At 45.6% G+C, this 25,889-nt stretch overlaps 1 long non-coding RNA gene and 1 pseudogene across 1 annotated transcript; one reads left to right on the top strand and one right to left on the bottom strand.

The window, feature by feature from the left end:
* Positions 1-756: 756 nt before the first annotated feature.
* Positions 757-24,078, top strand: LOC139233138 (uncharacterized). The gene is made up of 3 exons (XR_011588142.1): positions 757-912; positions 17,421-17,490; positions 21,922-24,078. It is a non-coding gene; the product is annotated as an uncharacterized lncRNA (long non-coding RNA).
* On the bottom strand, positions 1,911-2,328 carry LOC139233134 (small ribosomal subunit protein uS19 pseudogene; annotated as a pseudogene).
* Positions 24,079-25,889: the final 1,811 nt, after the last annotated feature.

The following is a 25,889-nucleotide window of genomic DNA, read 5'->3' as shown; positions in this document are numbered from 1 at the left end:
GGCTACATCACACTCGGTCCCTTCATCCAACTCATTAATTGGTCTGGTCTCCTGTCCCAAACCCTAATGCAGGGCATGGCCACTACCCGCGTGCACATGCACAGTATAACTGGGGCTGAATCAGCCGTTTTACATTTGATGGAGCAGGATGATTTGAGAGATCATACCAGGCGATTCAGCCATGAGGCTAATGAAGCTCTAGTGAGGGCTGTGGAAAGAAGATGGCAGGAGTTGCTTCTTCAGGCTGGTTCTAGACCACTGCCATCAATATTTAAGAGGATTTGTTGGGAAATTGCTGATGAGGTCTCTGCCTCGCACACTGTGGTCAGGACTGGCATACAGTGCGGAACAAAATTTTACAATCTCACCCGGGTCGTTGGAGTGAGTACCATTTTCATTCATGCACAGCTTCATTACTTCAAGGATAAAGCTGACACACTATTTGTTCTCATGCTGTTGCTGCCTCTCAAGACTCTGTTCGTTGCCTCCTAAAATGCATGACACATAGGTAGGCTTAGTTTGGCACCCTATTTGCCATGAATGATCTTTGGACATTATTAAGATTACTTTCTAAGATCCCATAAGATGGCTCCCTCCTTCTATGCCCACCTGATGAACCACGTGCAACTTTCAAGACCATTAAACAGAGGACTGTATTACATTGAGACAGTCTCGTATAAGTGCTTTGGTGGCTATCTGTGACACGAGAACAGATCGACCCTCTTGTAAACATTCCCATTTTCCTCATTGCAGGCAAAGAAGTCTCATAATCGCCGCGAGCAGGTGCAGACAGGTGACGGTCCGCCTCAGACCCTGCCTTCACGGACATCAAGGACAGAGTGGCAGACCTCATCGGCGTCTCAGGTCGGACAGCTGCCACTGGGGGCACAGACCGCCATTCGGATACTGAGGGTAAGTCCTGCTCACTCCCTGGCCTGGGTTGGGACAATGTCATGCAGTGCCTCTGGATTAGGGTTCATTCTCGGGGTTCGACGAATCCGAGGCTCCTGGGACTAATGGCGTTCAGCAGCGCAGTGCTGAATCCCGCAGGCCATCTCTCTGGAGGGTGAGTCGGCAAAGTCAGTCTGCTGACAGACAGGCAGACGTGGAACTGGACATGGTGGGAATGTCCAGGGAGAGCATCCAAATCAGCTGTCAGCTCCTTGATGTCTTGGGTAGGATTCCCACGAGCATCGACAGTCCGAAAGCAACCATTATGGGGGTAGGGTCACAGATTGTCAGTGTGAGCCACAATACCAGCAAGGCCATCAATGCCTACACGAGGCTGGTGGCCTCCAGCAGTGACAGTGGAGTCCCGGAGAGCGTGGTGTGAACCCTTGCAGAATATGGCGCATCACAGGCACAAGCTCTGCTGCAGCTTGGGCAGGTGATGCAGTCCATAAATCCTCCCGCCATACTCTCTGCATTCCCCACTGTCACACGGGGAAGTGACGGTTCTGAAACAGGCTAGCAAGGTGCTCCGGTTTCTAGAGACCAGGCCCATCGGCGACTGAGTGGCTCCAGGGATATGAGAGGTGGTGTCATTCCACTGGATAACAGCATTCTGTCTCCCCCCACTCGCCAGTCAAGCATTGGTTGTCACCCAACCCACCTGTGACTGATGACGCCGGTGAAGCGGCTAGCCAGTCAGAAGCTGGGCCTTGCACGCCATGAGCTGGTCCAGTGCATCCCCAGATGGCATCTCCATTATCTCTCCCCCTAACACGTCAGTGCTCTGGCAGCCTTACTGAATGCCATCTTGGTGTCACTTTGAGTAGGAGCAACAGGCAAGGGAGGGTGATAAAGGGAAGGAGGGCAAAAGGTGGTGGGAAAAAATAGTGGGGCAGGAATTGATGTTACTGCATTATGTTGTTGAGTTTTATTTACACAACATTTCCATCGTAAACTGTTTACTTCAGAGGGATGAACCTGGAGGAGTGAGTGGCACTGATACCAGTTCTGCCATGCTTGACAGGCTTGTAGGTGATTGAAAACGCGCAAAGATAATGGCCAATCATTTCAGGCTTGATTTCAACCTGGTTAAAGGTTTTGCCATTGTGCACACCAACCATGCTGCCAACCATCTCGGGGAGGATGACCATGTCACGAAGGTAAGTCTTGACAACCTCTGGTTTCTCCATGGCTGGAGCTTCCTTTTTGGCCTTGCGCAGCCTTTTCACGAGTCCCCTGTTCCCACACCTCTGCTAACGGGCACTATACAACTGCATCAACTGTTCATAGGACATATCAAGGAGCTGACCAAGGTCAACACCTCTAGGTGAATTTCCTGAAGGTCCTTTTCTTCTTCTGTTTTACTTGGTCAGCCATTTTCACCCGCTGTTTATGTTGTTAATGCTGAATGCATCATATGTTTTATGTTACAGTATCATTATGTTACAGTATCACAATGGATTATTTTCTGATAATGTTATTGAATTATCACACTGCTGGATGCAGCTCATTTTATTTTATTTAAGTTTCACAATGAAGGTTACAAAGTTTACAATGTTACAGTGTTCAATACATTTTTTCTTTACATTAACCATTTCTGTGTAGTGTCTCATTTGCAGAATAAGAGGGGGAATAGTCAACATGGTGGGATAGAGTGGACAGGCAACGCTCAAACGTGCCGTTCACTCTTCAAGCAAAGCACTCAATTATGAGCTGCCGACATAAGGCTTTTGCAGCGGTGAAATCTCCACAATGCCTCTCTTGTGGTTGTGGTGGGGATGGTGATGGCATGGGTTCCTCGCCAGGCTCCTCTTCCTCGCCTTCCTCCTCCTTCTCCTCCTCCCCCGTTTCTCCTGAGGTAGTCCTGCAATCCCCATTGGCAATTCCTGTCCCCTCATAAGTTATGTAACATGCAGCACACCTCAAAGAACTCAGAGACCTGCTGAGAGGAATATTGCAGTCCAAGCATCGGAAGCACTGCTTGAGCACTCCAATTGTTTGTTCGACGATGTTATATGTGGCTGCATGGCTCTCATTATAGCAATGTTCGACTTCTGTCTGAGGATTCTGGAGGGGGACATGAGCCAGGTGGCGATGCCGTAACCTTTGTCCCCAAGCATCCAGCTCTGGCCTTGTGGTTGACGCTGGAACATACGTGAAACACTGCTCTCAAGCAAGATGAAAGCATCATGTATGCTCCGTGGATATTAGGCATTGACTGCCATGATGCGCTAAGTATGGTCGCAGACGATCTGTACATTCATGGAGTGGAATCCCTTTTGGTTTCGGAAAACCTCTGTATTCTGTAAAGGTGCTCACAGAGCGATGTGCGTACAGTCAAAGGCACCCTGAACCTTGGGGAAGCCAACAAATCATCCAAACCCTATAGCCCTCTCATTCTGGGTCTCCCTGGTCATTGGGAAGTTTATGAAGTCCATTCTGCATGCATGCAGTGCATTAGTCACCTGGCGAATGCAGCAATGTGTAACGTGCTGCGAGATGGAGCATATGTCCCCCGCTGATGCCTGAAAGGAGGCATAGAAGGCAAGTGCTACAATCACTTTTGCCTCAATGGGCAGTGCAGTCCTGGTGCCGTTGGTAGGCTGTAGGTTTGCCTTTATGAGCTGACATATCTCTGTGACCAACTCTTTTCAGAAGCACCGCCTTCTAAGTACTGTGCCTCAGAGAGCTTGGAGGTATGAGCAATGTTCCCTGTAAACTCATGGGGTTAAGGCCTCCTCCCATACGTCTGCGACCTCTTCGATTAGGTTGCAAATGATCAACAATAAGCCGCCTTCCAGCTTGAAACCGTATGGCAACAGCAGCCAGGATTACTGGCTCCCAACTAAGCATGGCCCCATCTTAAAAAATGTCCTTAAATGTCCGTTATAAAACAAACTAGAAACTAACATAATCTTCACAATCAAAGGTATGCAGTAACGCAGTGTTCTTCTCCCAAATCTTTTAACCACTCAGAATTGTGACTTTCTCCTTCTCTTTCAATATGGCGCCGTTAGTGCCTGGTGCACCCTGGGTCTGTCTGGTCTTTCTGGCCGAATTCTTGGGCGGATGCTAAATTGGGCGAAATGCTCGAAAGTTCCTCCCGGCGCTAGCGCAGCGATGCACGACGATTTACGTCATCCTAATGGTTAAAACAGCGGCGGGGTGGTAAACTTTAGCGCTGTTACAAAATCATTGGCGAAAGTTCAGCCCGGGAGCAAGATCTTGTGCGCCTTGTTTCACGTCCCAAAAAATCATTTTTGTGTCCTGCCGAGGGGCTAAATAGGGCGTAAATGAACCAAAAATCCAGCCCTTGGCATTTAATTGGTGGTGGCACACCTGGTTAAGCAGGCCAGATAGTAGACCATGAGGCCCCCACCTAGCTCCAAAAGATTTGAGGTATAGAATACCTTTTTGAATTGTAAACTATCCCCAAGGGCCTACACGGGCACATATTTCCACTTTAAAGGTGGAAATGCCAAAACACCCCTAGACTGGACACAAAACATTGCATATTGTGCCCTGTGGGGCCAAATGGGAAACAAGGATGTGTCCGTAGAGTTGCAACCATCTCCCATCAACATTAGGGAAACTCCCCGAACCAGGAACGTCACTGGGGACAGTGGCAGAGGTTCTAGAGGGGCATGATCCCAATTACTGGGATCACAGGTCCTTTGTTTCTAGATTACCATAAAAATAAGTATTAAGACTCCTACTGATTTCCTAACTCCTCCTCACTTCAGAACAGCTTAGTAGTGTCCCTTTTAACTAGATCTTCAAGGATCCAGGTCGTATCTTAGATCTGGACACCCAAGGTGCACATCTTCCCATGGACAGCCCACTAAGCCTGATTCTACTCAGCATACCGACCAACTACTCTATCACTATTCTGATGATACAGGAAGTCCTGCTCCCCCACCCCCTGTTATATTGCCAGATTTATAGACAGACTGTGCCAGAACAGCCATGGATTTTTGGCCCAAATATTACTGATCTATTACTATTTTTGTTGCTATTGCTGTTTAGAAAATGCTTAATAATTTGATGCCCTTATCAATCTGCCAGGATAACAACAATCCTCCAACTGTTTTATTTTATTCCGACCAACATGTGATGCTAGACAGTAAATGTCGGCAGCAGAAGTTGGATGAAGTATTAAGTGCTCATAGAACTATACCCTAATATCAATTCCCCTCCAGGAAAAGATGGAAGGAAAATGGTAAAAAAAAAGAATTTTAAGCAGAGAGCAGAGGGACAATCTGGGTTCCTTTTTGGTTGCACTCAAAATTTTGCTCCACGTTTTGGTTCAGTGGCTTGGATTGATTTTGATCATTTTGAAATTTTTCTCAGTGGTTTAGTGATTTGCATTAATTATCCCTGGCAGCCTAATGGAGACATATGTTCACTCCCTTATAATCTGTATGCATTCAAGGTCTTGTCATTACAATAGGGTAGGGATGCATGTCGAGACCGTGATGTTATAATAATTGCTGATAGATCTAGCTTCAAAGCCCTGGAATTCTTAGTCATGTTAACTGAGTGCAGTGTATCCAAGTTTGCTGATGATACAAAGCTAGGTGGGAAAGTAAGCTATAAGGAGGACACAAAGGCCAAGAAATTGGCCTCCACAGTGCCTCCCATTATTGCCTCCGGGGGTTGATAACGGGGCGCTAATGACTTACGGTCCGGGCACGGCGAGATGAACAACTTCTGCAAACTTTGGCTTGAGCTTTGCGGCGGCAATAAGACATTGCACCCCGATCCCCTTTGCCCGGAGATCATGACGTCTTTGCTGTGTGCACCTCCCCAGTTCTGCGCCCTGCAACATCAATGGTGAAAACACCTACAGCTGCAGGAGGTGTTGATCGGGAGCCAGGAGCTTCGGGAGTGAAAGTAAAGGCAAGGTTGCCAAGGTTAGTACCAAAATTTCTCACGTGATTTTTTTCAATTTTTTTACGTTCTCCTTGGCGGCGATTGATGGTGCTGATCGGGTCGGATTGTGGCTGCCGTCAGGGACAAGTTTACTGGTCCCAACGTCGAGCCCTCAGCGATGGCCCTTCCCTTTAAGGGAGGGAAGGAACCTCGGAATGTGGCAGCGTTGCACGGCCCACCTGCGTCCTCTAGCGCTCCAGGAAGGAAATGGAGTGGGGGTTGATTTAGCGTTCCACTTCCTTCCTATAGCGCAAACACCAAATTTTTTTAAAGCTGAAAAACATTAGCGCCTGGAGTTAATTTTATCAACTTTCAAAAGTTAGTGCCCCAAACAGGCCGCTCCCAAATTTCTCCCCCAAAGATTCTGCAAAGAGATATAGGCAGGTTAAGTGAGTGGAGTGGGCAAGAAACGTAGAAACATAAAAACATAGAAAATAGGTGCAGGAGCAGGCCATCCGGCCCTTCGAGTCTGCACCACCATTCAATGAGTTCATGGTTGATCATTTCTTCAGTTCCCCTTTCCTGCTTGCTCTCCATATCCCTCGATCCCTTTAGCCGCAAGGGCTATATCTAACTCCCTCTTGAATATATCTAACGAACTGGCATCAACAACTCTCTGCGGTAGGGAATTCCACAGGTTAACAACTCTGAGTGAAGAAGTTCCTCCTCATCTCAGTCTTAAATGGCTTACCTCTTATCCTAAGACTATGTCCCCTGGTTCTGGACTTCCCCAACATCGGGAAGGTGGCAGATGGTCTATAATGTGAGGAAATTGAGGTTATTTACTTTGGTAGGAAGAATAGAAAAACAGAATATTTAAATGTTGGTATTCAGTGAGATTTGAAACACTTAGGGCTGGATTTTCCGGTCGCGGTCCTCGGGTCGGATTTTGCGGTGGAACTTCACAGCACCGCCGGGAAGGGCTGCGCCAGATGTGCAACGCCTCTCGTTGCGACACTGACCAAGGTTTGACTCGAACCCGACCTGTATGCCTGGAATCGTGCCTCACAATGACTGCCTGGAAAACCTGAGCGGTCCAGCCATGCTGGCGGCAGTGAGGAAGGTAAAGTGCTATAAATGTAAGTGTGAGTGTTTGTTCTTTTAATTTTTTTAGCGACATGTGTTGTGGTGCCACGTCAATGTTATGGGAATGTTTTTGTGGGGGGTTTTATTAAGTTCGCTCCCACCCCCCCACCCACCCCACAAGGCCTCTCTCGGAGTGCACACGGCCCGGCACTTTAGTTTGTGAGTTTCCTATTTTTGTGCCTTGAACATTGTACAATGCCTCCCTTCGCGCTGTGCACCCTGGCGCAAGGCCCAGACGCACAACCTATTCCTGGTTGATAACTTTCCTGCCCACCTCCGTTTTCGGCCAAAAACAGAAAAGCCTAAAATCCAGCCCAGAAAGGTAACATGCAGGTACAGCAAGCAATTAGGAAGGCAAATGGTGTGTTGGCGTTTATTGCAAGGGGGTTCAAGTGTAAGGTTACTAATCTTCAGAAAAGCACAGAAGGAGACCATGAACTAAAAATTGATTAATACAAGCTTTTGGAATTAAGCTAGACAATTAAGGACATTCTGTGGTCAGGAACCAAAACTGACTTCATGCATAACAACAATGGAGTTGTTACTTGAGGCCCTGAACTTGATTGACCAGGGTGGGGGAAAACAAACCCACTGGAGACACCAAGGGCTAGATTTTACACTTTTGTGCAGATTGCCCAAAAATGGACGTTATTTCCGGCGCGGGCGGTAAAAATGGGTTTTCAAATCACCGGCTTGTCGCCCATTCTCAAAACCCCTAGTCTCCATTTTTGAAATTTAGCGTTACCACGAGCGATATGAAATGGGCATTAGCATTAAATCTCTCTGACCTTCTGCAGTAAAGTGTTGCTGTCCTTAGCAATGGCATGGCAACGCTTGTTTCCTGCGATTCAGGAGATCAGGGGTCATCATTACATGTGCAGAAGAGGAGACAGAGAGAGAGGGAGCTGAGAGGGATTGAATGGGTGTGTGGGTGTAGTGTGTGCTTGTTTGGCTGTTGTGGGAGGCATGAAGGAGATTCACCAACAGCAAAAAGCCTACTAAACACCAAGAACATAGTTGGCACCGAGTTATTGTCCAATAAATAATATATAACATGGAAGGGATGGAGGAGGCACTGGAGCTGGTAGCCAGGAACACTGGTGGCAGAGAGCTCCGGGAGCGTGGCACTGCACCCCAAGGTGCCACACCCCCATTGCAAATGACACTTGAGAGCCAGGAGCAACATCTTGCTTCTGGCTCAGAGCACCGTCCTCTCCCGTATCCATCCAAGCAGCTGTTCGGCCGTCATCCCCCCGCCCCCCACCCCGCAATGAAGCAGGGCCTGAGGAGCTCCTCAGCCAGGTGGCTTGGAGTCAGGAGGGGAAGAGGAAGGGGTAGATGTGGGGAGGAGAATTGGGGACATGGGGAAGGTTTGTTTTTTACAGAAATACTTATGATTTCAGACAAATGTTCGGTTTAAATGTTTTTTATTTAACAAAACCTTGTTGCTCATTGGCTCAGTTAGCTGCACCATTACACACTGGTGATTCCTTAACATCAAAGGGTATAATTAAACTTAACTTCAAACTTCACCAAGGAAGTGGCCCTAGGAATAGTGAATGCATTGTTGGTCATTTTCTAACATTCTATAGACTCTGGATCAGTTCCTATGAATTGGAGGGTAGCTAATGGAATCCCACTTTTTAAAAAAGGAGGGAGAGAGAAAACGGAATTATAGACCGGTCAGCCTGACATCGGTAGTGGGGAAAATATTGGAATCAATTATTAAAGATGTAATAGCAGCACATTTGGAAAGCAATGACAGGATCGAGCAAAGTCAGCATGGATGTATGAAAGGGAAATCATGCTTGACAAATCTTCTAGAATTTATTTGAGGATGTAACTGTTATGTATTTAACCCGTGCCGGTGGAGTTCAACGAGTGGCCAGTCCGATTGTCCCGGTACTTAAAGGTGACGGCACGGTCAGAATTTGTGGGGATTATAAAATAACGATTAACCGTTTCTCGCTGCAGGGACAGTACCTGCTACCCAAGTGAAGAACTAACCAACTCACCCACACCCATATTTGTACCGAGACAATCGACAAGAGAGTGAAAAGCCCCAGATTGTCTCACCTTGTAAATAAGTGTACTATTAACTTTACGAGGGAGTGATGTTATGCATTTAACCCTTGGCAACCTGTATCACACTACCACCAGAGGGTCTACCTGTTGGAGTCCCAAGGGATCCCAGCATCCCTTGGGAGCACTGTATATAAGCAGGCCACCCACGAGGTACCTGCACTATGGAGTCTTATTAAAGGAGCTAAGGTCACACTTGCTCTTTGTTCACAGTACTCAGTTTCATCCTTTATCGTGAGTATATCAGTAACTAGTAGAGTGGACAAGGGAGAACCAGTGGATGTGGTGTATTTGGACTTTAAAAAGGCCTTTGACAAGATCCCACACAAGAGATTAGTGTGCAAAGTTAAAGCACATGGTATTGGGGGTAATGTGCTGACGTGGATAGAGAACTGATTAGCAGACAGGAAACAAAGAGTAGGAATAAATGGGTCCTTTTCAGAAGGGTAGTCAGTGACTAGTGGGGTACCGCAAGGTTCAGTGCTGGGACCACAGATATTTACAATGTATATTAATGATTTAGACGAAGGAATTGAATATCTCCAAATTTGCAGATGACACTAAGCTGGGTGGCAATGTGAGCTGTGAGGAGGATGCTAAGAGGCTGCAGGGTGACTTGGACAGGTTAGGTGAGTGGGCAAATGCATGGCAGATGCAGTATAATGTAGATAATTGTGAGGTTATCCACTTTGGTGGCAAAAACAGGAAGGCAGGATATTATCAGAATGGTGACAGATTAGGAAAAGGGGAGGTGCAACGAGACCTGGCTGTCATGGTACATCAGTCATTGAAAGTTGGCATGCAGTACAGCAGGCGGTGAAGAAGGCAAATGGCATGTTGGCCTTCATAGCGAGGGGATTTGAGTATAGGAGCACGGAGGTCTTACTGCAGTTGTACAGGGCCATGGTGAGGCAGCACCTTGAATATTATGTACAGTTTTGGTCTCCTAATCTGAGGAAGGACTTCCTGGCCCTCCAATCGGTGACACGTGTAGAACCGATATCTCGCCATCAAAACACTTTCCTTAGGATTTAGGTGCACCCAGACCAGCATACACAGGTCTTCATAGGATTTCTCTGTTGGTTTAGCTGGGGCCAGCAGATTCTTCACGAGGCCATAGGTTGTGACCCCACAGACAGTTAGGCGGATCGCCCTTTGTTTGGTCGCGTTCTCATCCCCTTCCAGCTCGTTGGCTACGAAGTATTGGTCGAGTCGCTCCACGAAGACCTCCCAATCATCCCCCTCTGAAAATTTCTCCAGGATGCTGACTGGTCTTTACATTTTTGCGCAGTTCGTTATCTCATCGCCAATTGTTGTACTCATAATAAATGGTCAGATAGAGTACTGTGTGTAATGAGCAAGTGTGACCTTAGCTCCTTTATTGTAATTCAACATTGCAGGTCCCTCCTGGGTTGCCTGCTTATATACTGTACTCCCAAGGGATGCTGGGATACCTTGGGACTCCAACAGGTAGGCCCTCTGGTGGACAGTGTGAGCTGTGAGGAAGATGCTAAGAGGCTGCAGGGTGACTTGGACAGGTTAGGTGAGTGGGCAAATGCATGGCAGATGCAGTATAATGTAGATAATTGTGAGGTTATCCACTTTGGTGGCAAAAACAGGAAGGCAGGATATTATCAGAATGGTGATAGATTAGGAAAAGGGGAGGTGCAACGAGACCTGGCTGTCATGGTACATCAGTCATTGAAAGTTGGCATGCAGTGCAGCAGGCGGTGAAGAAGGCAAATGGCATGTTGGCCTTCATAGCGAGGGGATTTGAGTATAGGAGCACGGAGGTCTTACTGCAGTTGTACAGGGCCATGGTGAGGCCGCACCTTGAATATTATGTACAGTTTTGGTCTCCTAATCTGAGGAAGGACTTCCTGGCTCTGCAATCGTTGACACGTGTAGAACCGATATCTCGCCATCAAAACACTTTCCTTAGGATTTAGGTGCTCCCAGACCAGCATACACAGGTCTTCATAGGATTTCTTTGTTGGTTTAGCTGGGGCCAGCAGATTCTTCACGAGGCCATAGGTTGTGACCCCACAGACAGTTAGGCGGATCGCCCTTTGTTTGGTTGCATTCTCATCCCCTTCCAGCTCGTTGGCTACGAAGTATTGGTCGAGTCTCTCCACGAAGACCTCCCAATCATCCCCCTCTGAAAATTTCTCCAGGATGCCGACTGGTCTTTACATTTTTGCGCAGTTCGTTATCTCATCGCCAATTGTTATACTCATAATAAATGGTCAGATAGAGTACTGTGTGTAATGAGCAAGTGTGACCTTAGCTCCTTTATTGTAGTTCAACAGTGCAGGTCCCTCCTGGATGGCCTGCTTATATACTGTACTCCCAAGGGATGCTGGGATACCTTGGGACTCCAACAGGTAGGCCTTCTGGTGGACAGGTGTGATGCAGGTTACCAGGTTACAAGGGGTTAAATACACAACAATGCCCACCATTGACCTGCATACCCAGCAGTGTGTCAGCCTTGTAAATAACACCAACGTTCTTTCAGGTAAAACGCTCATTTATGAGCTCCTGACCTAAGGCTCTTGCAGCTATCATGCCACCATGGGCCCTTTCATGCGGTCTAAGGGGGGCGGGGGCATGGCTTCAGCTTCAGCCTGATTGTCTGGCCCAATGTCAGTGTCCACCTCCTCGTCCTCCTCTTCCTCTCTCTGGTGAGGTGGACTGTCAGACCCTTCTGGCAATTCTTGTCCCCTCCTGATAACCAAGTTGTGCAGCATGGAGCACACCACCGTGAATTGAGCTACCTGCTCAGGGTGGAATTGGAGCTCGCCTCCTGAGTGGTCCAGACATCTAAAGTGCTGCTTAAGCACTCCAATGGTTTTCTCCACAATATTGCGTGTGGCTCTCGTTGTATCGCCTCTCGGCTTCAGTGTGGGTGTAACGCAGGGGAGTCATCAGCCAGGTGGCGAGGCCATATCCTTTGTCACCAAGCATCCATCATTGACCTTGTGGCTGATTGTTAAACAAGTCAGATACACTGCTCTCACACAGGATCTGAGCATCATAGATGCTGCCCAGAAATTTAGCATTCACTGCCATTATAATTTTCCGGTGGTCGACAACGAGTTGCACATTCAGGGAGAGGAATCCCTTGCGGTTCCTGAAAACCTCTGCATTCTGAAAAGGTGACCGCATCACGATGTGCATATAGTCTATTGCTCCCTGCACCTTGAGGAAGTTAGCAATTCGGTAGAATCCTAGAGCCCCGTCAGTCTGAGCCTCCCTGGTCATAGGGAAGCTGATCAAATCCCTCCTGCATCCATACAGGGCTTCAGTAACCTGTCTAATGCAGCAACGTGTGGCATGCTGAGACATACCACAAATGTCGCCAGCTGAGGCCTGAAAAGAACCCGATGCGTAGAACGACAGTGCTGCGGTGACTTTGACCTCGACGTACAGTGCAGTACTGATGTCGCTGGCAGGCTGCAGATCTCCCCTTATGAGCTGGCATACCTCAGTGAGAACCTCTTTGTGGAAGCGCAGTCTCGGAAGGCAGGTGGTGTCGGGCAAGTTGATGTAAGACCGCTCCTCCCTGTACTTGCGGGGAGTGTAACGCCTGGTCCTCCTCATCAGTCTGGCATGTCTTACATTGGGCACATAATGCTGCGGAGCGTACCTTCTGCCATCTCGAGTCTGCAGCATGTAATTGGTCATCAAGAAAGGGTGAGAAAGGGCAGGCCCCATTCCAATAGCTATCTGTTTTCCACCGATTGGTCACAAAGAATGAATGTCCCGACGAAGACACTTACTAAATTCCAATCGTCCAGAATATGATAAAGATGTTTGTTCAGATGTTCACATCACCTTCAAAGATCTGCAGAGTACATCTGAACTCCCCTGAAGTTGAAGCAGAGCAGTCTTTTAAATGATATGACATGTGATTTGGAACATGGCGTCCATACCGCTATGAATAGATCGGGTTCGATCCACTTTTTCCTGGCCTGTTTTTTAGGCGAGCGATATTGGGGGCGAGATGCGTGCGAGGTGGTTAAAGTGAAACTAGGCGATCTCCTGGACATTAGTTTCGGCAAATATGATCTTTACAACAAAATAAAGTGGGCGGTCGGTATTATTGAATCTCGGGGTTAATTACGTGCAGAACGTAACGCTGGGGGAAATGATGGGTGTTGGTTTCGCCCATTCTGTGATTGCACCCAAAAAAAGTGGGCGGGCGGTATTAATTTTTCCCAGCGTTATGCACATGGGGAAAGTAACGCATGGCGATAAGTGTCCGAAAAATGGGCATCAGTTTCCATTTTGTGGCTAAAATAGGCGATATTTGGGCTTTATCCATTATTTCAGCAGTAAAATTGATGTTAAGTGGACATTATGCATGCAAAAAAAGTGTTAAATCTAGCCCCATGGCTGTAAAAAGACCGGACAACAGAGGAACCACACCAGGTGCACATTTTTTTGGGACGAGGTGTTAAGATCAGAAATCAACTTGAGCCTTGTAGACTTAGTGTGCAAATGGGAAAACAGATGAGTTCATTATTGCAGTCAATCAAGCAAGGGACCACAAAACAATGTAGTATCAATGCAAACACTTTATCAGACCCGCAGTGGCGGGAGACCAGTCAAAATCTGGATATAAATATGCGAGCTAAAAGCAGTTCAGCAGAAGATGGAAGAAGGACGGGAACAAATGGAGGAAGAAGCACACAGAAAAAGTAGAAGGACATGTGTACAGATGGACACAGGTCGAAAGAATGATCAGACGAACGGACGGAAGGACATGTAGTATGGAACGTTCACAAAAGGAACAGCACTGCAGAGAATGGCCAGAGGAACCACCAACCAGTCACGGAACCAATGACCACGAACCTACAATAGCTACAGTCAGGAAGAGTAATTGTATGTTTTCGGTCGATTTCTCTCAGAAGTCTAGTCCTGTAGTTTTAGTTGGTTTTTGTGCTTAATAAAACCGACACTGGGTTGAGCCTAAATTTTGTGCTATGTGTTGTCCTTTCCCACTATAAGTTCCGAGGTCTAAGAATTATAGTAGAGTGAAAAACAAACACCATACAAAGGACACAAAGAAGGAAATCTTGCTGCAATTGTAAAGGGCTTTGGTGAGATCACATGTGGCGTACTGTGTCCAGTTTTGGTCTCTACCTAGTGAAGGATATACTTTACTTAGAGGGGGTGCAACAAAGGTTCACTGGATTGATTCCTGGTATGAAAAGGTTGTTCCATGAGGAGAGATCGAGTAGAATGGACCTATATTATAAGGGGTACGGTAGCATAGTTATGTTACTGCACTGATAATCCAGAGGCCTGGACTCATCATCATAGACAGTCCCTCGGAATCGAGGAAGACTTGCTTGCACTCCTAAAATGAAGCCTTAGGTGGCTGAACGGTCTAATACAAGAACCACAGTCCCTGTCACAGGTAGGACAAATAGTCGTTGAGGGAAAGGGTGGGTGGGACAGGTTTGCCGTACACTCTTTCCGCTGCCTGCGCTTGATTTCTGCATGCTCTCGGCGACAAGACTCGAGATGCTCAGCACTTTCCTCGATTCACCTCCTCCACTTCGGGCAGTCTTTGGCCAGGGACTCCCAGGTGTCTGTAGGGATGTTGCACTTTATCAGGGAGGCTTTGAGGGTGTCCCTGTCACGTTTTCTCTGCCCACCTTTGGCTCGTTTGCCATGAAGGAGTTCTGAGTAGAGCACTTGCTTTGGGAGTCTCGTGTCTGGCATGCAAACTATGTGGCCTGCCCAGCGGAGCTGATCAAGTGTGGTCAGTGTGTCAATGTTGGGGATATTGGCCTTGTCGAGGATGCTAATGTTGTTGCGTTTGTCCTCCCAGGAGATTTGTAGGATCTTGTGGAGACATCGATGATGATATTTCTCCAGCGACTTGAGGTGTCTACTGTACATGGTCCATGTCTCTGAGCCATACAGGAGGACGGGTATTACTACAGCCCTGTAGACCATGAGCTTGGTGGCAATTTCGAGGGCTGGTCTTCAAACAGGCAGCCGAAGGCTGCACCAGTGCACTGGAGGCGGTGTTGAATCTCGTCATCAATGTCTGCTCTTGACTAATGACTTGGAGAAATGAGTTAAAATCCCACCATGATAGCTGGGGAATTTAAATTCAGTTAATTAAATAAATCTGGAATAAAAAGCTAGTATCAGTAAAGGTGACCATAAAACTACCGGATTGTCGAAAAAACCCATTTTGTTCACTAATGTCCTTTCGTGAAGGAAATCTGCTGTCTTACCTGGTCTGACCTGAATGTGACTCCAGACCCACAGCAAATTTCTTAACTGTCCTCTAAAATGGCCTAGTTAGCCACTTAGTTGTATAAGTTGGCTCGTCACCACTTTCTCAAGGACAGTTAGGGATGGGTAATTAATGCTGACCCTGCCAGTGATGCCTACATCCTGCGAATGAATTAACAAAACTCTCTGGAGTTTAGAAGAATGAGAGGTGATCTCATTGAAATATATAAAAGTCTGAGGGGGCTTGACAGGCTGACAGATTATTTACCCTGACTGGAGAGTCTAGAACTCGATGTCATAGTCTCAGGATAAAGGGTCGGCCATTTAGGACTGAAATGAGAAGAAATTTCTTCACTCAGAGGGATGTGAGTCTTTGAGCATGCATAGCCCTCCAGGGTAAAGAATTCTAGTCACAAAGTATATTCAAAGCTGAGATCGATAGATTTTTCAGTTTAAGGGAATCGAGCGATATGGGACTCGGGCAGGAAAGTGAAGTTGATGTCGAAGTTCAACCATGATCTTATTGAATGACGGAGCAGAATCGAGGGGACATATGGCTTACTCCTGCTCCTATTTCTTGGCCCAGAAATTCGGCCTCTCGAGTCCATATGGATTGTGTACGGATCCGGGAAATCATCGCAAAAGCCGGTTTTCAGCGCACAATGCGCATGCGCTGAAAACCGGCTTTTCCGATCTGTCAAGCTGGAGCTTTACAGATGTTCCATATCTCCACATCCAGGACATTCGCAAGGGCAAGTTGGTGATATTTACCCATATCTTGCCCAGTGGATGTCCTGAAAACTCTTGCGCCTGGTAAAAGCAGGCGCATAGCCTACTTTTACAGGCCTAAGAGTTTTAAAATACACAAAAACATAATAAAATAAAATTTAAAAAACACACATTATTGTTAAAAACCCTCCTCACTATGGTAAGTTTATTTTAAACCATAATTAAAAAAACCTTTATAAAAATCGGAATTTAAAAAAAATACATAAATAACTTTAATTTAAATTAATAAAAATAAGTGGTGCATTTTTTCTATTTTTTATTTGTGTTTTGGGTGTTGGGAGGATTTTCTCAATCAGAATAATGGGAACTTCAACTTAGAGTTCCTATTATTATGAATGAGTATATACTTTACCTGGATTGGCTGCCCAGAGCCATGTGACAGCAGCTCCAGTCCTGCAGATGTCCTGATGTGCACGCGCTCCGATGCACAGTGTGTGGCGATCTCAGGACCAGGATCCTTCGTGGGCGCAGCAGGTTCAGGTAAGTGCACTTCTTTTTTAACTTTTTTTACCCGCAGATGCAGCCGACCAGGATTTCTAGGCCCTTGTGTTCTTATATTAAGAGGTAGGGTCATGTGTGGGATATATTACTGGATTAGTAATCCAGAAGCCTGGACTAATAATCTGGAGAATGTGAATTCAATTCCCACCATGGCAGTTTGAGATTTTGAATTCTGTTCTAAAAAAATCTGGAAATAAAAAGCTGGAACCAGCAAACGTAAACATGAAGCTATCGGACTATGAGAAAAATCTAACTGGTTCATTAACGTCCTTTAAGGACTCTTGTCCGTTCTGGCCGATATAAGACTCCAGTCCCACCAATGTGATTTATTTTGAACTGCAGTCCGAAGTGGCCGAGCAATCCATTCAGTTATAGCTTGCCAGCATCTCAAGAATTAACTTTTTAAAACTTTGATCTTTTGAATCTGTGGCAACCCAGTAAGGAGGAGTGTGCATCTAATCCCCGGTGGTGTGGTGCTCGTTAACTCAATCCGTGTGGAGTGAACAGTGACTCAACTGGTCATTTACATTACACATTTAGATAGCCTGAACTTTGAACCTTCGAACTCAAAGTCTGAGTATATCCTAACTGATAGTTGGTAACATGTCTTTTAACATTTTAATTGCATCTTAAAATAGACAGGAAAGCAGATTTTGGAACAGCAGATGAAACTTGTTAGTTATATTCTACCTCATTATTTTGAGACAGTTTAGATGTAATGGAGGTTTGTATTTTTGATGCACTGTAATTTTAGTTATGCTTCATCTAAAGTTTGATCATGCTAATCGACTTTGATCCATTTTACCTTCACTGTTTATCAGTAGAATGCAAGAAAGTGCAACCTTCCTAATGATCGCAATCTATCAATTAATGATGCTAAAGGCTCGGTTCCAGGTACGTGCACCCATGTGCTCAACTGTACTATTTAAATCACATGCTTAAACAAGGGTCTGCACAACTAGCTCTATACATGAGAAAATGAACCTAATTGCACTTAAATTACATGTAGAAAGTTTTGCTGCAAAAGGAGTCATCCTGAAATACTTTGATCATTGCTTGATTTGTCATGATGCTCCACAAAAGTATTATACTGCTTTATTTAAGAAAAGCTGTGTTAAACTGAAAGTGTCTTTGGATCTTCAGATTTAAATTATGATCAATTTCTGCAAAGTGAAAACATTCATAACATTTTAAGGGCAATCAGAGTAATATCCATCAACCAAAATAAAATGAACACTTCCTCGCACATAAATGAAGAAAGCAAAGCTAGAGTCACTCAAAATTAATGTAATCACTCAGTAAAACTAAGTCATTATTTATGGGAAATTATAGTCTGTATACAATTTTTTTATGAAATAGCTAAGCAAAATGAAATTGTGTTTAAATCTTTGTCTTTGTTTCCATAAAATGTCATTTTAATTTGTTGATGAGCTATCCTAATATTTGATTTCAAATATGCCCCTAGATCAGCTCTGGCAAATGCGAAGTACATACTGGGAAAATGAGCCAATCCTGTGCTCCCAGCATGAGTTGTATTTAAAGGGAGTGCAGATTGTAAGGAGGGCTGATTCTCTAATTTGGGTTCCTTCAAGAATAGGTCTCTGGTTAGGCATGGGATTAGTGCATTTACCCACTCCCCACGCCCCGACCCCGAGAGAGAAAACATGAAGCAGATGTTGGTTTGTTCCCTTTGTCTGAACTTTAAAAGAACAATTTGGGCCTGAAAGTCCTCAAGGGTTCTGCTGGTCTCTTGATGTAACTCCAGTGGAATATCTTGGAACATGGCAGAGACTCAGTTATGCTGAATCTCTGCCTTCTCTAGCAGTTTTCTATTTTGTTTGCTAAAGGCCAAAACCTCTATCCATCCTGTACAAGGCCAATATGCATTGAGACTCCCCACCAGGGGTTCCCACTATACAGGCTCGAATGAGACCCAGCATATCAATGGAGACAGATGTGCTCAGTGAGTTGAGATGTAGAGCAGCATAACTGCTCTGCGGAATTTTAAGGCCTTTACTCAAACATTTTCTCTAGTGTGCATTCCCTTATCTATGAATGATCTTCACAGGACATTAGACATTAACTTTGGACTCTTTTACATTATATCCTCCCTGTCCTCTGCTTACAACTTGGACATGTCTCTCCTAATCTCTGCCATGCATGTGTACTCTGAAATATCTCTGCGGCCATTTGCATGTGTATTCTGGTTCCCAGTCTGGACCCAAGCTAAGTACTTCGAGCTCCCTTCATTTTTCTCTTGGTCCTTCATTGGCCCATCTCTGCTGGCTCCTCCGCTTCCCCAGTCATTCTAGCTTTAATTTCTCCATTCCCAGTTACCTTGTCGCCCAATCTCTGCCCATCCTATCATTACTCCTCTCCCTTCCTACTCTCTTGCTGCCGGCCCAGGTTGAATCCCACTGCGATAAGCCCACAGGTACCCTCTGTGCCACTCTTGACATTCTCTGAAAAGACCATTAGGCATTCTTTGCTGCCTTCTTACGAGCAGTATCCACAACTGCCCCATCTGCCTCTCTTGCCAATCTCCCCACCCAGTGCAACTGCTGGGGCCTAATCATAGCAATCTCCTTTCTGTTCCACCCACCCATCAATTCCCCCTTGAATCTGCCAGCTGATCAACAATCATTGCCCCTCATTTCCCTCCAGAATATTCATTCAATCATGAACAAGGCTCTTGCCATCCATGACCGTATTGTGGATGATTGCATTGCCATCATGGCTTTGATGGAAACTGGGTGCTGATGGGGAATGATGTCTTGTCCCTTATTGAACCTCCTCTGACTGGCTATTGTTTTCACCACCAGCGCCCAAAATTCCATTGTGGCGCTGTGGCCCTTATCACCAAATCACACCTCTTGGTCTCTCCCCCCTCCACTGCTGGTACCTTCTCCTCCTTTAAGGATCTCACCTTGTTCCCCCCTCTCACCTCTACATTAAAATCCTTGCGGCGTACTGCCCTCCAAGCGTTTCAGTAAGATATACTCCTATACTCCCAATTTTTTTCCCTCAACTTCTGCACTGTATGACACACATCCTTTGATTTTAACCTCCATTTCAGCTTCCCTTGCCCTCCCTGTTCTGAGTTTACTTCCCTCCTGTCTGTCATAAACCTCTCCTTTCCTACCAACATTCACAGCCACCCCACTGGGAGCTCAAACCAGATCTTCTGACAAGTTTCATGACCGGATGCTTTACCAGTGCCACCTCTGCAAGCAATAGCTGGGAATATATGCTGCGTTTTGCAAGTGGCAGTGCACTGATGCAGGGTAACAAATGCCTTACTTGACAAGGTTAACTGTGTCTTCACATTTCCAATGAATAGGACCCATCAACACCACAAAGTATTAGAGTTTTTCCATGTGTTGGGTTTCCCCAGAGTGAAGGACATTATTTCCTACATTGCAATAGTGGCTACACTTCAAAAATATTTCATTGGCTGAAAAGTTCTTCGGAACATTTTGAAGTCTTGAAAGGCATAATATAAATGCAAATCTTTATTTTCTTTTTATTGCATGCATGTGATCCTGCAGGCCTCTACCCACAATTCCACAGCCTTCATGAAGAGAAAGGGATTCCATTATAATAAAATGTAATTGATTAGTGACCATACGCACAACATTACATATATTAATGCCAGCTATCCTTGTAGAGCTCATGTTCAAGGTGAGATGAAGAATTGCAAAACCTCCTTGAAAAAATATATCATCCCCATCGACTCTTGGGAATCCATGGCTCAAGCCCACTCAAAGTGGAGGTGAAGGTGCCGAACACTTCGAGTCTCTTCGCCGAGAGCACGCGGAAGCCAAGTGCAAACAGTGGAAGGAGCGTATGACAAATCAAGCACCCCACCCACCCATCCCTCCAACCATCGTCTGCCCCACCCATGACGGAGACTGTAGATCCCGCATTGGTCTCATCAGTCACCTTATAACTCATGTTAGTGTGGAACCAAGTCATCCTTGACTCTGGGGGACTGCCTATGAAGAAGGGAGCTCATGATTTTTTCATTTTATGCCAATCTAGATGGACTCCTCCAGAGGTTACTATGATCTATTCCTTCTACCATGGATTATATTTCCTCCTGAGAAAATCATGAACAAGAGCAGAACGGTGATACAAAATCCAATCAGTAGGACCTTGATCAAACAGACCATGAATATTTTAAAAGTTACGACACTTGAACAGATGGGGATTTGCCCTAATTTACCCCTCATCATCATCGGCAGTCCCTCGGAATCGAGGAAGACTTGCTTACACTCCTGAAGTGAGTTCTTTGGTGGCTGAACAGTCCAATACGAGAGATACAGACTTTGCCACAGGTGGAACAGATAGTCATTGAGGGGAGTGGTGGGTGGGACTGGTTTGCTGCACGCTCTTTCCGCTATCTGCGCTTGATTTCTGCATGCTCTCGGCATTGAGACTCGAGGTGCTCAGTGTCCTCTCCGGTGCACTTCCTCCACTTAGGGCAATCTGGGCCAGGGACTCCCACGTGTCAGTGGGGATGTCGCACTCTATCATGGAGGCTTTGAGGGTGTCCTTGTAGCGTTTCCGCTGCCCACCTTTGGCTTATTTGCCGTGAGGGAGCTCCGAGTAGAGCACTTGCTTTGGGAGTCTCGTGTCTGGCATGCGAACTATGTGGCCTGCCCAGCAGAGCTGATCGAGTGTGGTCAGTGCTTCAAGGCTGGGGATATTAGCCTGAATGAGGACGCTGATGTTGATGCACCTGTCCTCCCAGGGATCTGTAGGATCTTGTGGCGACATCGCTGGTGATATTTCTCCAGCAACTTGAGGTGTCTACATGGTCCATGTCTCTGAGCCATACAGGAGGGCAGATATTATTACAGCTCTGAACTGCAGGCTCAAATGTCATATAAGCCTGTTGCCTATTGCATAACTTTGCCACACAAAGAAGTATTACCATGGAGCAGATGAAAGGACCATTGGGAAAGGAGGATTCGGAGATCCAACCAGAAGACATGCCAGCTGAACCCCCGTTTTTTGGCGTCTGCTGATTTTTTTTGAGCAATCATGATTTTGCAATTTTGCTCAAGGTTTGTACGTTGGCGGTGACAGCGCCAATATTTTGTACGCAAGACTTTTTGCCGCAGGTCTGTTTGAAAACTGATTTGGTTGCTGTTTTTGGCTCTTTAACCGATTTTGGCCGTCCACGAGTTTTCTTCAGCACAGCGCACACTGGCCAAAAGCACCACAAAAAAAACATCTTTTAAGTTAAGGAATCAGCGCGGCGCACAAGAGGACAGGAGCGAGACAATAAGAATACAAAATAAAATACTTTTTTTTCCACAGGAAACACTTTTTGGAGCAAGTGAAGAAGATTTCCGAGCCGAAAGGACTGCGCTCCCCACTGCAATCCTGGGCCATAGAACTGCTCCACCCCACTGGACCCGCTGCAGTACCAGACCGAAAGGACTGCTCCTCCCGCTGTACCGGCTGCAATTCCAGGCCGAATGCCCTCCCCCGCACCCCCGTCCCGCTCTCTCTGCCAGTTGAAGTTCGGGAGCGGGAGGGCCATTCCATCTGGGAATGCAGCGGGCCCAGCTGGGGGCGGGGGGTGGGGGAGTGCTGGCCGCGGGTCCAGCCGGTAGGGTGGGGAGCGGTGGCAGCAGATCCAGCGGGAGGGAGCGATGGCAGTGGGTCTAGCCGGGTTGGAGCGGGTCCAGCGTGGGGAGAGGTCCTCTGTGGCCCTTTCAGCAGCAGTCGGGTAGCAGTCCTTTCGGGAGCGGGCTTCAGCGTCTCTGGTCGTAATGCTTAGTTGGGAGCCTAACCAAAGTGATCTGTCTCTGGCACGCACAAGAACTGAAGAAACAAAAAGCGAAAAGCCATTATCCATGTTCTTCTGGAAACCCGCGTAAAAAATGTACGTTTAATAATAATGGACAGAAAAATAATCACAGGCTACAACTGATTTCCTGACTTGCGATTTGTGTGAGTGCCTCTCCTTGCTGGGAAACTCTGATTATAGAATCAGCCTTATAGACCCATTTCAGGCTCACAGCTATTGTTAGATATGTGTTACAATTTGACAGCTCACCAGCACTTAAGTTGATTTATTAGTTGCAATTTTCTGATTTGTGCTGCCCCCATTGTTTCACAATCAAAATAGAGACGAGGACAAAAGCAACACGCCTTAAATAAGACTAGAGGTGAGAAGATTTTCTTCTTTTTCCACAGAGCCATGGATGCAAAAAGAAACTCTAAGCAAAAGCAATACATATCAGGTCAATTAACTCCTTTAAAAAAAAATTGGAACCAGTGGAATATGATGTTCCTTTGTTCCTGAGACAAAATAAATCTCAATAACGGAAATCAACTGGCCAGAGTGTGGAACAATAGATAGATATTGTAGAGTTTTACTCAAATACCTTTGGTCCCAGGGAGAACATTTGTAGAACGTTCCCAGGAGAGGTTAATTGAATTAGGTAAAGCCCATCATGAATGGACTGTACATGGTCTGTGCAAGTGAAGTGCTGGGTGGCCCTTTCTTAGAGCATGATTTCTTTGGTATGTAGGGGAGGACGAAAACCCCCTCATTTTACCCAGAAGGAAAAGGGCTGTGGGATCAGTCTGTGCTGTGAATTGAAACCGATGGAAGGAAAACTTTGGGACACAAATGGAGACCCCTCCCCCCCGTGTTTGGACTCATAGGAAAGGGAATGTAATTTGGAACTATCTACCAGAAAGTTTGAAATCCTAAAGTGCACATGGAAGAAACTATGAACTTTAATCGAATTTGGGATTTTTTTTAAAGGTCTGCAAGAAAAGGGGTGGAGTCAATATCAAAAGGGCCAGTTTGGACATTGGAACTAATCAAATTGTCTGGGAACTGTATACCCTCGAAACTTGCCCCTTGAAAACATTAGCATTTAAACAATGCCACATACATATTCCAACACCTTTTTCATCAGGCATAGAAATATCTGGCTCAGGCCAGACTAGCACAATGGCTACAGGAGGCCAATGCAATCAACACCCACTCAAACCTTGAGTAGGTTAAGATCAGTGGGAAAAAAACCTAAAAACCTCATACTGCTGCATTTTTCAAAATCAAAAGTCCACCAATGAGAAGAATCGACTTCAGCAGGAGAGGCGGACTGGATAATCTGGCTTATAAAAAAGGGGTTTCTGACGTAGTGAAAGAGAGGAGTGATGATTTTCCCTGCCCTGGTGATTCAACAACCACAACCACAGGCCTCTCGACACGGAAGGAAAACCAGTGTCCGAAGACACCAAAGATAGAAGAAACAAACCACCAGACTGCAGAAGGCACAGTAGTGAGTATAACCTCTGGTCCCCAGAACTCCCAACTCAGTTAGGCCAGGAAAGGTGGGAGGTTGGGCATTGTACTGCTAAACTGGTGTAAAGATTTTCGTTGTGTCCGTTTAGTGGGATTTAGGGGGATTGTTTTGTTGGTGTATTGTTGTTTGTTGAGTTACACCTTGCCAAATAAATTGGAAGCCTAAAGTTCCTCTTGGAATTACCTTGTCTCAGTTCTATTGTATTACATCTCCTGATCGTGAGTCTTATGTCAGAACCGTGTAAGGGAAGCTAGGAGCGCCTCGAAAACGCTCAACTGTGTGTCACAGGCTAGGGAAGAAGGGGTTAGGAGTGTTTGACACTCACAGGTGCCTCACAGGCTAGGCATAAGCTGTGGGGACGCACGAGTCTCAAAACCCCCTTCATAAGCTGTGGACACAGTCTCTCCAGGGGTGCTCTTGCAGCACTCAGGGTACCTCACAGGCCAGGCATAAGCTGTGAGGGCAGAAGCCCAGAGAGAGACACCCAAGGCACAACAACAACCCTGTGAAAACCCCTTACAGGTATGATCTTATGGGGATTATTATATTTTATTTACATTAATTAACAATCATGTCACATACCACAATGCTCTGATGCACCAATGCTGTTGTTGCTTCATAATGGAATTTCACTTTTCACTTTCAAACAAACTACATTAGAAAATAATAGTTTCACCAAAGTACCACTGAAAATAATACAATTTAGCTCTGAGTACTGTAAAAGAATATGGAGCGAGTGGTATTGCACATTTCACTCATTTTACTTTATAATATGCAGAATTACATAATTTACAATGGAAACATTTTTGGAGATATGCAAGAGAAAATCTGCACATCTGCAAAACTGAAAAGGAAATTCAATACTTAAATAATTCATAATGTCAATAGGCTCCAACTAAATAATTTAACACTTGCAATAAATGCATTTTATTCTGTTAGTTAAGATTCCTCCTTAATGCTTAGGAATTGCCATATCTATTGTTTATATAAATAACAGCAACAATGAGCCACAGCAGACCTGATTATTGGTAACTGACACTTGCTGGAATTTATTCTCTGAAATAGCAAGAATGTGTCCACCATTTAGACGTTGGGCTGGGCTTCAATTCTAATCAGTGCTTAGCTGGCTTAAATTGGCATATCTCAGGCAGCTAGAAATGCTGATTAAAACGAAACCCATGAGCGCAATGTACTTGAGTGCAACATATTTGTCTAGCATTTTGTATTTCCCAAGGCACCTGCCTCTTTCTCACTCTAACGCAGTTGTACACTATAGTTAGAATGCCTTAAACTGCTGTTTGATGAGGTGCTTGTCATTTTTGCAACTCTAGACACTGTCGCAATCAAACAACTGGTGTGAAGCAAGCCTCCATGGCCTGAAGATCTTCAAAAGCTATTAAATCATAAGATCATAAGATCTTAAATTTTTTGAAGAAATATATATACACTGTTGCTTGCATTAGTAATTCACCCTAGAATCCCTTGTACGAGCTGTTTCCTATTCCCTGCTTTCCTTCCTGCGGGGTAAGAAGAAAGAGGGAGAATAAAGTAGTAATATCCTGAAATTCCAGTCAGAGGCTGTATTCGGACAAACGCCTCCAACCGGAGAATTTTTACGAATTTACCTGGTGGTCCCGGAGGAGCGTGGGATTCCGGTGGGGAGGCCTTCTCTTCCCGTGCTGTGAAGCGTGCTCCCATCATCCAGGTTCCCACGCAGAAGGTACAGTCATGTGTGACTGTTCAGCCAATCAGGTACAGTATTCCACAGCATTCTCATTAATAGCAATGAGAACTCTGTATCTACGAGTTATCATTGCTATTAATGAGAAAAAGAACCCAAACACACTAAACACCATCATAAAAAATAAAAAACACATCTCACATAATTAAAATGAATTAAAATTAAAGTTAAATGTCTAAGAAAAAAAAATTCCGACTTTTAAAAAAAGTTTTTTAAAT

This window comes from Pristiophorus japonicus, chromosome 2, assembly GCF_044704955.1.
Source record: "Pristiophorus japonicus isolate sPriJap1 chromosome 2, sPriJap1.hap1, whole genome shotgun sequence".
Lineage (NCBI taxonomy): Eukaryota > Metazoa > Chordata > Chondrichthyes > Pristiophoridae > Pristiophorus > Pristiophorus japonicus.
The sequence above is the reverse complement of the archived record's forward strand: the minus strand, read 5'-3'. Positions and strand labels throughout refer to the sequence as shown.